Source organism: Choloepus didactylus, chromosome 2 (genome assembly GCF_015220235.1).
Source record: "Choloepus didactylus isolate mChoDid1 chromosome 2, mChoDid1.pri, whole genome shotgun sequence".
Lineage (NCBI taxonomy): Eukaryota > Metazoa > Chordata > Mammalia > Pilosa > Megalonychidae > Choloepus > Choloepus didactylus.
In genome coordinates this window covers 125,184,353-125,200,627 of record NC_051308.1, presented here as the reverse complement: position 1 = coordinate 125,200,627, position 16,275 = coordinate 125,184,353, and the positions used below count along the sequence as shown (strand labels likewise).

Here is a 16,275-nt window from a genome sequence, read left to right as displayed (position 1 = left end):
GTTTGACCAGTTTAAGTTAAGCATAAAACAGGACAAAATCCCCAGCAAAGGCAAGGCCTATAATTGATTTACTATATTGGCATCATTCCTGTATCTTTACAACCAGGTTTAGACTCTTTCATTGAAAATTGTACTCATTCATGGTTTAAGTGAGAAGTTGGGCAATATTAATAAAAATATTTTTTCATTAGGAAAATAGAAGAATAAATTCTAGAAAGATAAATCCAAATATGAATAGTTATTCAGTATGTAGCAAGGACAAACCATGCAAATCAGAGTCACCACACCTACTGGTGGTTAATTTCTACTTCTTTCATGCTAGATACTCTTTTATGTTCGACATGTATTAATTCATTTTATTTTCACAAAAGCCCACAAGGAAATAATATTATCCCCATTTTACCAAAGAGGGAAACAGACATATAGAGGTTAAATGAGTTGCCAAGTCAAACGATAGAGCCGGATTCAAGCTAAGGTCTGCTTCTATAGTCCGGGCTCTAGACCACTAGGCTGCTCAAACTTAAATCACCCAGAGATCTGGTTAGAATGCAAAATCTGATTCAGTGGGAGTGGGGTCTGAGATTTTCCATTTCTAATAAGCTCCAAGGTGACACAAATGCTTCTGATTCCAGAAGACCAATAAGGAAATTGAAAACCTAAACAATCTGATAAATGAATTAGATTTAACAGACATATACAGAACATTACATCCCAAATCACCAGGATACACATACTTTTCTAGTGCTCACGGAACTTTCTCCAGAACAGATCATATGCTGGGACATAAAACAAGCCTCAATAAATTTAAAAAGATTGAAATTATTCAAAGCACATTCTCTGACCACAATGGAATACAATTAGAAGTCAATAACCATCAGAGACTTAGAAAATTCACAAATACCTGAAGGTTAAACAACACACTCCTAAACAATCAGTGGGTTAAAGAAGAAATAGCAAGAGAAATTGCTAAATATATAGAGACGAATGAAAATGAGAACACAACACACCAAAACCTATGGGATGCAGCAAAAGCAGTGCTGAGGGGGAAATTTATAGCACTGAACGCATATATTAAAAAGAAAGAGCCAAAATCAAAGAACTAATGGATCAACTGAAGAAGCTAGAAAATGAACAGCAAACCAATCCTAAACCAAGTACAAGAAAAGAAATAACAAGGATTAAAGCAGAAATAAATGACAGAGAACAAAAAAACAATAGAGAGGATAAATATCACCAAAAGTTGGTTCTTTGAGAAGATCAACAAGATTGACAAGCCCCTAGTTAGACTGACAAAATCAAAAAGAGAGAAGACCCATATAAACAAAATAATGAATGAAAAAGGTGACATAACTGCAGATGCTGAAGAAATTAAAAAAACTATAAGAGGATACTATGAACAACTGTATGGCAACAAACTGGATAATGTAGAGGAAATGGACAATTTCCTGGAAACATATGAACACCCTAGACTGACCGGAGAAGAAATAGAAGACCTCAATCAACCCATCACAAGCGAAGAGATCCAATCAGTCATCAAAAATCTTCCCACAAATAAATGCCCAGGGCCAGATGGCTTCACAGGGGAATTCTATCAAACTTTCCAGAAAGAACTGACACCAATCTTACTCAAACTCTTTCAAAACATTGAAGAAAATGGAACACTACCTAACTCATTTTATGAAGCTAACATCAATCTAATACCAAAACCAGGCAAAGATGCTACAAAAAAGGAAAACTACAGGCCAATCTCCCTAATGAATATAGATGCAAAAATCCTCAACAAAATACTTGCAAATCAAATCCAAAGACACATTAAAAAAATCATACACCATGACCAAGTGGGGTTCATTCCAGGCATGCAAGGATGGTTCAACATAAGAAAATCAATGTATTACAACACATTAAAAAAAAAAAAAATGCTTCTGATTCTTGTACACATTCTGCATAGCAAGGCTACTACTGGAGTACCCTTCAAGATTCAAGGTGAAAAGCTTAGAGGAGTTAGAAAGTGAGTCTGCAGGGCATTTCAATCAAACCAAATAGCCCTCGTAAGTCATGCTCTTAACATAAAACAAAATAAGCTGGAATGACTGCTCCCTTGACTTACAGATCTCTGATATGCGGGGGTCTTCTTTTGTTTTTTATGTCCAGATGAGGTAGAAGATGAAGATAAAGGTAAAGAAAGTGAAGGAGGGGCTGCAGGAGGGGGATGAGGATCTGATGACACAGTAAAAATGTTCTCCATTTCAAACGTCTGTGATAACATGACCAACAACAATTTAATGCAAATTTGACAATCTGTATGTCTTTTCAGATTTGATTAAGGCCGTTTATCAAAATATGGTTCATTTAATAAGATTTCTTTTAATGTAGGAAATAAACTAGAAAATTATCTTTAAAAGGCCATACAAATATATTTTTTAAATCCCTAACACAATGTATTTACAATTTTTACAACGCCCTGAAGACTTTGGGGAAAATGGTTGCTGGAGTGAGACAGCTCATCACAATTTGTTCTCAATGTCCAGCAACGTTAAATTGAATCCAATCTCTTCAATCACTGGTCTCCCTAATGCACAGTAAATGCAGATAATATATTGGTTGTGAGAAGACAATATTAGAACTACACATATTTTTTTACCCAGAAAAAAGGTAAAGGTATCTATTACAAATATTTATTATGTATTTAAGAGAGGAGTCTCATTCATATGTATGGCAGATAGTCACATTATCTCATACATTACAGGAGGTTGATGGTACCCTCACTGGTTCATTTTCAGCATATTACAGTTCATCCATACCCAGTTAGGTGGATGTACAAATTTAGCTATCTAGTTTAACTAAACTGTCCTCACAAATGGACGAATGTTGAAAAATTCCTGCAAAGGAACCTAAGATGGAAGATAATGCGAAAAATAAAAGCACAAGCAAAGAAGAGCATAGGAGGCTGACACTTCTATTCCTAATACTAGGTTCTTCAACCTCCACATTATGAAATAAATGACCATCTAATGAGACCTGATAAGTCTGCCAAAGTTAAACGCAATACTATGATACGGACTTAAATTGGTAACAAGTAAGACACATTAAATGCATATTGTCCCCTGAAATAATAATTCTTGAAAAATGAAGTTTTTTAAAAAAATTAAACAATTTCAATCACATACTCTAGTAAGGGTGGAAAAGCTTCTGTGTTAACAACTATTTTTAGAATATATATCTCATGTTTATCTTTATTCGTACCACTATATTTTACTATAAATATATATGCAGTATGCATATATATTTATAGGTTAATACCTATAGGCAGTACATGCTCAAAACTTTTACTGACAAGCAATATGATCAAATTAATTTAAACAGCACTAGGTTAGATTACTGACTGACTTTCAAGATATGTTTCTTTCATGTTTAGATTACAGCTCTTATTACTATACCAAACAAGAACACAATGCCAGGATTTGTAATACATAGATGAGAAAGCTGCAAAAAACTACATTCTCAAGTCTCTAGTCCTATCGCATGTCCTTGCAGGCAGGAGATAAGGACCTTGTTTTTCTTACCCTAAAGGAAAATGAACCAGAATCAGAAGGAATTAGAGCAAGCATTTCCTGGGAAGACTAAATTGTTCCCAAACACGAGTGGGAATTTAGACTTTATTGCTTTGAGTTTCATCTCACCCCTAAATGAACATAAGAACAGAGTTGAAAGTAAGCTTTTCCCTTCTCCCAGAAATTTAGCCATTATACATGCTGGTGCTTTTTTTTTCCCTCCCAAAGGAAAAAAAAAATTACTATTCAAACAACTTCAGATAAAAGACAATATATTAACACCTTTCCCTTCAATCCTTTAAAGAATTCCTAATATTTCAGCTACACTACATTTTTCTGGAACTGTTAGTTAAATTACAGCATGTTTTACCATCCATACTCCCCACCCCAACTGTATCAATTGTGATGATGGTCTCTACCACATATAACACTGTTAGTTATTTCTTAATTAGTGCCACCAAAAATCTTTTACGTAAAGCAGCACCATTAGCCAAGATGGAAGTTTATTACAAAAACAATGATACAAAAAGCAGAAGTCCAAAGGAAAAAGTAACTAGCTCGAAAACAAATCCTTGTTCATTAAAGAAATTAAGCTAAATAAGTCTCACAAAAAGGGAGAGAAAGCAATTAGAAAGGATCAGCATATAAATGTTATTTGGCTATTTCATCATAGCAGGAAAAAAAAAAAAACTTAGTTCCCACTGCACAGCATATAGAAAAATATATTCCAGATGGACTGAGTTAAATGTCTTTAACAAATATTAAAAGACAGATGTATATATTTATAAAGTCTTTGGAAGGGGAACTTTCTCAATAAAATTGAATTAAAAAAAAAAGAAATCAACTGAAAAAATTATTAAGGATCAAGATTTGTATAAAAAGCACAAACTTTTATACTTAAACCTAAGGAAAACAAATGTAAATATAAATATATTGGTGTATTATTAAAGAATTTAAGAAATCAATAAAGAGTTAAATTACTGGAATATAAAGCTCTTGAGGGCAGGGGCTTTTTGTTCAAAGCTAAACTCCTGGAGTCTAGATGGGAGATTGCCTGGCACACAGTAGGAGACACTTCAGAGAAATGAGCAAAGAATAAACAAATTAGCCTTAAAAAATCATTCATTAACAACAATATATTTGAAAACCTCAATTTTGGCAATAATCAAAAATATAAAGCAAATTAGTATTAGTCATTTATCAAACGAGCAAAGATAAAAGAGTTTTAAAAATTGAGGAAGCTGGCTAAGAACATGCTCATAAACTTTAATGGTGGTAAACTGGTGCAACCAATTCTGAGATCCAGTTTAGCAACAAGCATCAAAATTGTTTTCCTCAATAACTCCACTGAGGAAAACATAACCTAAGGAAATGTGAAATGTAGACAAGGGCTTATGCACAATGTTTTAATAACAAATTCCTACAAACAACCAAAAGTCTAACCCTGATTCAAGAAATCAGTCTTTTATATAATACTGTGCCATCATTAAAAAAGATGTTTGAAAATGCTTATGCTGTAATATTACATGACAAAGAAAAAAGTAATTTATGTAGGGTGATTTCAACTCTATTTTAAAAAAGAAAGACACTTGACAACCACCCCCTGACTTAAAAATCAGGACATTTATAGCTCCTAATCACGTGTCTCCATTTAGTTAACTGTAACTACATCTCTAGCAAGGTACACTGCTACCTTCTCACTCACTTGGGGTTTTAGTATTCTCTTGATGTTTCTGCTGTGCTTTCAAGTGTGAAAATTATCTTCAGGAAAAAGCTGGAAGCACAATAGGGATTCCCTGGCTTTGCCTTTCTTTGGTCATCTTTAGACTGTCTTGACCAAAATGCTCACCAAACCAATTCCTGTCTACTTTCAACAGGTAAAACTTGTTGTAAGCCTTATTCTTGCCTGCCATTTTAAAGGCTAATAACTTCTGTAATTACTCATTCCTAATTATGCATTACTTTTACCATTTTTACAAAAGTCCCTTTTAAAATTTCGGGTTCTACTGCATTTCCAAATCTGTTTCCTTAGCTGGAATAATTTACAACTGTACAATTAGAGCATGTCTTACCATCCATACTCCCCACCCCAATTGTATCAATCGTGATGATGGTATCTACCACATGTAACAATTTTTAGAGAGCTATGGGTGGATAGGGATATATTTACTTCTAGATTTAAAATGTTCATGTAGCAAACTAATATTCAGAACCTGAAGATTAAGTTAAAAAAAAAAAATCCTAGTTTAAATATATTTCCACAGTTCATGTTAATGAACTCAAATACAAGCCTTAGCTTCTGGTCGTTTATAAAAATATCCTTTTGAACAATAAACATAAAACTGCAATTTCAATCTGCACTATCCTCCTCATCCAACAGAACTGATAACAACCAGTCAGGGGGTGGTTGTCAAGTGTCTATATATTGGTATAAAATTATAAAAAGAATTTAGGGAGATAGAAGAAACAGAAATAGTAAATGGTTCAATAACCTTAAAATTGAGAAAATGAGGATATTTATGGAGCACGGATAATTTAAATAAATTAGCATTACTGGTATTTTCAGTTCTTAAAGAATAATTCTGGTCCACAGTAATCACAATACTGCCACACAATCTTTAATTAAACTGGACATAAAGGTCTGAGAGATACTTAAAATGGTGATAAAGTTTTTACAAGACAATGACCTAGAAATGACCCATTTTCAGTCTTCAATCTATTTGACCTTGGCAACATCTTAAAGTTTTATCATTAACTTCTCCTTGAAGTTATCTTCTTTGGCTTTCTGTGAGATTACTTTCCCCCAACTTTGGTCACTGCTTTGAACAATCTCTTTGTTAGCCCCTCTTCCTTTCTCACCTATAAATTGATGACTCCTTTGTGAATGCCAAGCCTTTAATCCTACCAATTTTAGAAATCTAGAAACTAAAGATTAAATCCCACTCCCCAAAGAGAACCACTGTTTAACATTCCATTCTAGCATATTTTCTTCAGTTTAAGATGACTATTTAATGAACCTAACAGATATCCAAAATATATTTTAATTTCAGCAGGTCCCCACCCAAATTTCCCTATTCCAACACAAACAATGTTCTAGCTCGGACAATGTAAGCAAATTCCCTCCAGGCTCATCTTTTGTATTCAATTGTCTACCACGTCTTATTAGTTTTCCTACTAAAACACCTAGTGTTCACCTGTTCCTGGCTTTTATCTTCCTTATACTTTACTCTATCCATTGTCTCAATAGGTCTCGCCATCCTCAAGTCTATTTCTCACAAATGGTATCACTTACCTTTTAAAGCTACATTCCTGAATTTATTATTATGTTAAAAATCTGAAGCAAATAAAGCTATCTCATCTTTGTCAAAAAACAGAATCCATTAAGCCTTTGCTTATGAACATCTGACGTCTTTCCTACAGTATAAAGCCAAATATACTGGCATTTTGAGAACCTGACTGGCAAGTAGCACTTTCCAGTTACTCTTTCCCATCCTACAAACTGTATATCCTTTAATCTTCATAATGGATTAATTAAATATACTATGTACATTCACTCCTCCCAAATCTGCTCATTCTGTTAACTCTATAACTACCAGAAGGCTCTTCTCTCTAAGCAAAATGTTACTTATCTTCAAATGTCCCTTCTCTATAGGCTTTTTTTTTGCAACCCTTCTCCCCCTCCAAGAGAATTAGCTGCTCCTTCAGTTATATTTTCTTAGTACTTTATTCACGCCTCTATTTTAGCCTGTATTAAACTGTGATATTTTACAGTAAATTGTTCAAAATCATAAGTCCATTAACATATTATTCATTCACTATTGTATGTCAGTGCTAGCAATGCCTGACAATATGCAATGAATGCCAGCTAATGCACACAGGTACCAAAGGTAGGGCAAAGTCCCTAATGTATGAATCTAGCTTTTAGAGAGGAGTAAGGAGAGGGAATGGGGACAGGTGGAGTGGGAAAGGGAAACAGAGATATCAGTACCTATTATCACCTAGGTTACAAAGACCCCAGTATAGTTTGGAAGGGGCATTCCTATCTGAAACCCAAAATAGAACAGATAGAGTTGCTCTAAGAAACCAATACATCAAAAGAGGTTAGCATGTATTAATACAAAATATAACCTTATATGAAAATCCCATAGTTTTGGCCATACATTGTCCTAGCCCAACAAGAGACAACAATAAATAAAATAATCTAGGGTTGATATTTTCATACTGTAGAGTTGAGAATATAAAAATCGTTCCCAGAATACCTTAAGAAGAGAACACAATATGAAGATTTTATATTTGACCAAATAATTAGGAAATCTAGAATTACAGAACTAATTTTTCCAAATAGGAAACTGCAAACCTACCTCGCAGTGATAATCAAATATTATTGCACTTTCAGTAGTATTTGCTGATTCTTCTTTTTCAGCACACGTTTCAAAGGATGAAAAGTTGCTAGTATTAAAAAAAAAAAGAGCGAGAGAAAATGCTCTATCAAGCTAATAAAGAATATAACTGCTGCTGCACCAGGCAATCTCACAGTACAGCACTGAAGAAAACAAAGACTACTAGCAGCGTTGGGAAGTGCTCTTTCAAAGCTGTTGAGTAGGCACAAACTTCTTGTTTCAGATCAAGTGTTGTGTCTTCAACTTAAGTGTACTCTTCTTTGGTCTTGTTGGTTGTTACGACGTTTGTTCCTTGCCTGATCTGAACTTGAAGCAGCAGTTTCAGGTGGTAAAGTCTGTTCTGTTACACTTCATACTAGAGATAAAAAATGAAGACATTAAGTGTAACTTACATAAAAGAATCAAGGACAGAGGGTGGGAAGAGGGACAAACTCATTTCATTAACTTAAAATCATTGATCTGGCAATTAATGCAGGAAACCTGGAAGCACACTCATTTGATGTTACATAAGCAATTTCTAAAGCTAATAAATACTTCCTTTGGTACCATACACCCAAGATCTGAAATTACTTCAGTCATTATTGACCCCTCCCAAAAACTCTTAGCTACATAGGCTTAAGCATAATATTCAGTAAGTACAAGCTTTTTGTAAGCAGCTAACACTGAATTATGTACTGTGGGAAATATAAAAGAAGCTCCTGCCATCAGGGAGTTTACAAATCTTCCTGAGAAGATGAGTTATACACAGAAAAAAAGAAAACAAAAAACAAAAAAAAAAAACAGAATACAGGATGAGATGTCAAAAATTAACTTGCTTAACTAATATTTGGATATCTACTAATTCACATACTCTATTGGAAATACAACTTATTGTTTATTCACCACTGTATGTACATGAAGAAACATGGTTAGCATAGAGAAGGCTCTTAAGGAAGAGGTGGAATTTGAGTTGAACCTAGAAAACAAGCAGAATTTGAAGAGAAAGAAAAAAGCTGAGTATTCTAAGCATGAAAAATTATATAAGCCAAGTTAGAATATGCTACTAAATTGTGAGTTCCCTGAAAACAGGGTCCACGTATTATGATTTTCTATGTCTGGCATCAAGTGAGGTTTACTGCATGAATGACTCTGACAAGTCTTGTTCTGGAGGCAATCAACTGGCTAGCCTGGCTAGAACAGAGGGTTGGGTTAAAGTGAAATGAGATGTGGGGTGTGAAAGGTGTAGTGGAGCCAGATTATGAAGCATTTCAACGTGACATAACAGGTAACAGAAAGCCTTGATGAAACTGGTGTTAAGTCTGAAATCCTGTGGGAGATGTCTTAGCAAAGAAAACAGAAATCTTATTTGAGCTGTTGCAGTAAATAGATGAGAAATGTCTATAAAAGCAACAAAAAAAAAAAAAAATGAGAAGAGCTAGGAAGAGAAACAAAATACATTTATGAATAAAACCACAGATTCTGTTTTATATTAGCTATAAAATAAATGGTTATTTTGCACTGTGACTCAAGGGTGCTGTTAAATGATTTTATGGGGAGAAGGAAATGATGGATTTGGTTTTAGACATGCTGGGAGACGGTAGATAGTAAATTTATTTGGGAAAAAAAACATCCAAAATAAGAATGACTATATGAAGTGGGAGGTCAGAGCTGGTAAAATATCTTAAACCAGGAGAGCTCAATTTCAATCATCAATACTTATAATCAAATGCTGTGTACAAGTGATATAACCCCTATAAGCTTCAGTTTCCTCACATGCAAAATGAAAACTCAGTAACAGCTGATCTATGGCCATTTTCTGTATCTAACATTCCTTGATTCTGTATTGTAACTTCAAAAATCAAATATCACAACTTGTGTAATCTTTCAACTTTAGATCATTCTTTTATTACCCAGACTCTACACTTCTTAGAGTAATTATTCTCCAACTGGCTGCATAATATAATCACCTGGCACACTTTAAAACTACCTATGCCTGGTCCCCACCCAGAGTGATTTAACTGGCCTGAGGTATTTTCTCAGTTAATTTTTAATTTTTTCCTCTCTTTCATCTCTGCATCCAAATGTTCCAAGTATCATCACGTTTCCTTCAAGATATCTTTTGCATTCATGTCTGGTCCTAAACAACATACTTTAGTGTTGTCTAAAGTATTTTAGGTGTCTAATACATATGCCAACTTCCACTGTCAACCTTTTCAAAAGCAAATAACACAGCCAGATTGATTCTATCTAAAACTCATCTCCCCTGTTCAAAATCTTCAGTGATTTGTTGTTGTTATTTTTTTTTTTAGCACTTGAGATCAGAGGTTCTCAATCATAGCTACACCTCCAACCACCTGGGAAACTTTAAAAACTATCACAGCCTAAGTCTTACCCAGTGATTCTAATTTAACCACACTGGGTTAGGTCCCAGATACCCTCAAGCTTTGGTGTTTTTTTGTTTGTTTGTTTGTTTTTTTAAACCCACTCCCCTCAGGGTGTTTCTGATTTGCAGCCAGGATTAGGAAGCACCATTCTAAATACCTCCATTCTATATTTCCTTTCTATGCTATCTTTACCTTTTACTACTCTCCAGTCCTTCTCCCAGATAGGTAAATTTCTTCCCCTAATTCATGAACATAGCTCTTGGAAGATTCTTGAATTCTACCTTTGCTCATATGGGTCTCCTCCACAAAGAATGTAATTTTGCCATCTTCAAGGTGACAAAAAAATGCCTTCTTTGGCTATTGCAACACAGATTATGTTCTTGTAATTTCTGTAGCACTCACTGCCTGTATCACTCTTTCAGTACCAAATCATTTCTGCACTTCAATTACTTAATGTTTATGTATCTTGTTCCTCTAATTATGCTGAGGGACAACCTCAAGTTTATTTCTTTATCACACTCCCCTTTAGCACCTACTCCAAGGCTGCTAAACTTAACACAGCAGAAACTAACATAGCAAGAATAATTTGTAATAGCCAAAAGGATACAATTCAAGTCTAGACAGTTCCACCAACTTTTTAAAAATGTGTTTTGGTTAACTGTATGAGTCTTAATTATCCAATATAGAAGTAATAATCTCTTATTTTAAAAATACAGACTATTTTTTTTTTTTTTACCTGCTTGTACCTTAATAACTTGGGTCTATTTATGGACCTAAAGAACTCAAGATATTTATTTGATAAAATAGGCGAGAATCTTATGCAACTGCTAAGGACAGGTTCTATGCATATACCTGAAGGCATTCTAGTATTTTAATAAAAGTGGCTATCCACTCATGCCACGATTATCAACATTCATTTGTGGTACTGCCTTGTCTTATCTTAACTCTCTGAATGTTAAGTGCATTACTCCCTACCCTACTCCCGCCAAAAGCTAGACAATTCTTAAGTCACCTGAAATATCAAATACTAATCAAAAAACTAAGGAACAATTTAAATGGGGATCTGAGTCTCCCTGACTGCTAATCAACTTTTTCCTCTGCTAAGTATGGAAACAATACCACCACTAGTTAATTATCAATTATTATGTTGTTTTGTTTTAGAAAGTAAAGCTAATTCCTTTATCTGAATTGATAATCTAAATTATTCCCTATTTCACCTGTCTTAAAATTATCACCACCTGTTTTGTTATTTACCATCTCTCCTAGATCAGTTTTATCACAAAGGAAAAGGCCTAGTATGAAGAAAGGCACAAGCAGACACTAAGTATTTGTGAATCAAGACTTATTTACATGATCAGTAATCCATCTAAAATGTATCACATAACTCAGCTTAACACTTTGGCAAATTATCCTGAAAGTCTGTACAGCAATCTCTGAGGAAGAATATTAACGAAGGTCTAAACCAGCCTAGGAAATCTCCCCACCTCCTTCAGGGAGTAGTCTTTCTTTGAGACCCAAATAGGCAGCATCACTCTGAAAAGTTCTCTATTGCCTGACATTTCACTGAGCATCAAATTTAAATAATTTTTCAATGGGTAAAAAAAAGTTGATTACTAATAACACTTTTACCTTAACTTTACAGCTAGTATTTCTTAATGCATTAACTCAGAACAAGTTCAAGTACATTACATTTTGGTATAACATATAATTGAAGTGCTATACAGGTTTTAATTTGCTTTTACTTTAGAATCCAAGGTAAGTGGTAAGGTTTAAAAAATTAACCAACTTAAATCAATTTAAGTCATTGCCTGTTGCATTGAAATAAAAGAAAACCAAACTGATGCAACTAATTTTTTGTATACGTTTAGTAAAAACAATTGTTCTGGGTTGCTTATTACCTGAAAGTTACTCAATAAGTTATTTAAAATTATATACCCATCTATCACTTAACTGCTTTTACATACAAATACTTGAAGCAGGACAAATGCCAGTGTGGGAACAAGCTGAAGAAATGCTCCAGGCACAAAACTCAGAGGACAGTGTCGACCAGCACTGTCAAAACAATATAATGTGAGCCATATAATGTAATTTTAAATTTTCCAGTAACCATATTAAAATAAAAAATAGGTGAAACTTGATAAAATATTTCACTTAACCAAATGTATTCAACATACTATCTTTTCACATATAATCATCCAAAAAAAAAAGTTTTTACATTCCTTGAAATCCAATGTTTATTTTACAATTATAGCCCATTTCAGTTTTAGTCACATCTCAAATGCTCAATAGGTACATGTGGCTAGTGACTATGGTATCCAACAGAAGAGTAGACCCATGGATGGGGGGTGGGGGGTGGGAGGTGACAGTAGACCGATGGGGGGTGGGAATTCAACTGACCAATAAAACAAAAGACCTTCACTGACAAAAGGAGGCAGTATCTAGCCCAGATGACTACAGTAGGAACTTAATAGTTATTAAATTGGAAAAGAAGTGCCAATGACACAGGCTGTAGCTGCAATCCAATGGACAGCCTATGTATGCAATATGAAGAAACTCCCAATGACTTTATTTTCAACTACACACTGATGATTTTACATTAGCATAAAAGGGCATAGTAAATATAAAAATACTCCAAAAATAAATTTACTACTATATCCAATACTTCTGAACGCCTACCAAGAATACTGTAATCAGTTTAAAATCCCTAATGAAAAGTACCACAATGGAAACTTCTAAGAATTTGTCAGGCTTGGCAGTAACTGAAAAAAGGTTTGCATTTTTCTTTTTTTTTTTTAAAACTAGGTAGTCACACATGCAAATGGAAAACATTCTAATATCAAGACGAAGAAATTGTTTTTTATCCTTATCGTCCAGAAGGGATTTAACAGCAAGAGATAATGGGATTCAAGAAAATAAGTTGAATATTACACTTTCATCACTTAAGACATTCTAGCTAATAAATCTTAGAAAATGCAATTATAATTCTTCTAGCTGCAATGATCTATTGCAGAGAATCCTAAAAGCACTAACACCTTTCATAGTACAATTTAGTTTAGGTCAAGGATTTCAAAGTTGTCCCTCCTTTGTTTTTTGCAAAGTTACGTAGGCAAATCGATTATTTGTGTTTATTTCATTTTGTAACACAGTCCTAAAATTCAACTCCTTAAAAATCTGTCTACGTGGCATTTCCATATTTTAACTACCTTTCAAAAGTATGGCCCCTAAACTGCATGGTAGAAAGTGGTAAAAATGGGAAATATTATGATGCATGATACCCCACCCCCACCCCGACCCTCCAAAGTATGGCCCTGCATGGTGTCTCTCCAGGAGGAGGGAGGGGAAAAAGCAGCGATGGAAGTAAAGTAGATAGAAAGGACTTTCACACTTAATTTTGATCTGCTAGGAATTTACTAGCATTTTTGACCCCACACTTTAAAGGTCACATTTGCTAAGTCAGAACTTATTTAAAAAAAAAAAAAAAAGAAAAAGAAAAGCTATTTTCTATGCCTCAAATACTTTACTTTTCAACTCAGCTGCTATAAATACTCATCTCAATGGTAAACATCCAGAGCAGCTGCAAAATCACTCAAACTACTACCATCTCTTTTATTTGGGCCTCTGGCTAAAAGAAAACAAGGAAAGGAAACAAGATTGAATATTATCTAGGTTTTATGACTCAGGTATATGCCTATTCTTCATTGCCCTCAATGTAATATTGAGAATGCCTGCCTTCTAGAAATTAAAAATAAAAATTACTCAGCATTTTGGGACAGAGTAGCTTATATAAGTGGGGTATAATTTGGAACCTACAATTTAACAAGGTAGTTTGGTAGCTCTGAGAGCTGCCAGTACCTACCAGCCTCATAAAAACCTAAGTCTCTCAAAGGAAAAGGCAATTATCAACAGTGCCTTCCCACTTCATCCCTTCTGTATGCCCCGCCTTCCAACTATTTAAAGCGTACTACATTCTTTCACTCATTTTAGGTGCAAAACAAGGAAATTACTTCGCGAAACAACGTTCATATCTTTGTGGTTGCAGAATGAGACCCGTTTCAGGGAGCGTTCCCTGCCTCACTTGTGAGTCAAGCAAGAGAGAAACCATCTCGGTGCTTCTAAAAGAAAAACTCAGAGCAAAAAAAGAAACACGGCACTAAGATTTCGTATTGTAATAAGCACCGAATTATGAAAACCTAGAAGGTGTCCCCGACTGGGGCTCTGAAAAAACTAACTCCAAGTAAAACGACGAAGCCGGGCCTATAATTGCACAATGTGAACCAGGCACTTGCACCATAAGAGCCAGAGGAGGTGGCAAGGAGGACTCCACAGAGCTCTCACAACTCACACCCCTTCCCTAGGACAGAGGGATGGGAAACCTGTGCCTAAAAAATTAGGTGATTCCCTTTCTCAAGAAGCCCAGGAGGCGGCGAAGAGGGGAAGGCTGGGTGTTGAGACCCAAGATAAAATAGCTATACAGGAGTGGAGTGGAAGTTAGGATGCCAGTTCTGCCACACTGCTGTGCCAGATGTGGCCGAGAAAAGGAGGAATCTCTAAGCGGCTCCCTTAGATGGAGCGGGGTCTCGGTCCATACACACAAAGGGGGCGCCACTGCTGCACTGCGCCCAGGTACTCGTAGAACGATCCCCAAGAAGATGACGGCCAGAAAACTACAGAGTTCATAGTCAGAGTAGAGCCCTTTCGTCTGCCTCCGGCGCTTCTGGCCTCACACAAAGGACCGCGCCACCACCCCCTCGCCCCGCCCGCCGGGACTTGTAGTTCCTATTTCCCTTCCAAGCCGCAGAGGAGGAAGCCGACAGACTACAGATCCCAGCAACCTCCGCGCCCCAGCCCCGCACCCTGTGCCTCCATCTTGGCTGCGGTCGGAGCCTCCATTTTCGCTCCCTCCCCCCACTTTAGTCACCGCTACCACCACCACCTCCACGCGCGTCCGCCTGGCCCGACTCCTCGCTTCGGTTCTGCCGCCCAAAGTGGCTCCCAAACGGTTGAACGGGAGACGGGTGGAAAAGCCTAGGTAAGGATTTAGGGTGACATCTTCCCTACTCTGAGCCCTCGGAATCCCCACCTTGACTCAGAAGTCTCTCTCGTTAGCCTTGGTCTTATCATCTGCCCCATTCCTGACGACTTACTACCCCTAGTTGGACCCTGAGGTCGTACTCACCCCAACAGCTCAGCGCCCCCTCTCCAGCGCCGCCATCAGCAGCACGGCCCGGTACGTAGGAATAAATCTCGCTTCTCTCGCGAGAGTTGCGGGCTCCGAGCGCGTGCACTGGCACGGTGGTGGTGGTGGGGGGGGGCGCAGAGCGTACTCCTAATACGCTTGCGCGCAAGAACTGAGTGACGCCAACCACTGATCTGCTCTTAACCACAACCAAGATGGTGGTAGGCTACCCTGGATTACCTTCGTCTTGTACTGCGGGAGGTAATCTCGGTGTTGACTAACTCCTCTGGGACGCAGCGGGCGGGGTGGCTGGTGACTTTCAGAGTCTCTGGTCTTCACAAGCCGCCTGAATATGCTTTAAGCAGCAAGGCTAAGGGTAAATCTTGAGGGCGAACAATTCTGAGGATGTGTTCAGGAATGTCATTTAAAAGATACCTCTTTTTCCAACGATAACCCAAAAGTCTCCAAACCTAGTTTCTTCTCATTCATAGTGCAGTCATTCTTTCTGTTGACTACTACATTACTCTGGAATTTTCAGTAACACTGAACCAGTTTTTTAGCAAGGTAATTTGAAAGTCTGACACCTTTGTCTCTCAGCAACTATATTCCTTGCAACTGATGGACAAGAGTGATCAAGGCTGAGTGATCACGAAAAAAACCTCCTTCAGCTGACCTTTTTAGTTACCAGAAGATATTTGTAGTGTATTAAGCAGTCAGAGAGGCTGAATCACTGACCAAAAGGTTGAAATCAATAAAAGGATGATTCATCTAATGGGGTAAGCAGG

The 16,275-nt window shown here is 36.4% G+C and overlaps 1 protein-coding gene across 2 annotated transcripts in view; it reads right to left on the bottom strand.

The window, feature by feature from the left end:
- CSDE1 (cold shock domain containing E1) overlaps positions 1–15,599 on the bottom strand; it is a 39,641-nt gene extending 24,042 nt beyond the window's left edge. For both annotated transcript variants that reach the window (XM_037826296.1, XM_037826297.1), the window contains exons 1-2: positions 15,491–15,599; positions 7,913–8,306 (exon numbers count right to left, since the gene is read on the bottom strand). The gene's annotated coding sequence lies outside the window, so the exon portion shown is untranslated. The remainder of the gene's footprint in view (positions 1–7,912; positions 8,307–15,490) is intronic.
- Positions 15,600–16,275: the final 676 nt, after the last annotated feature.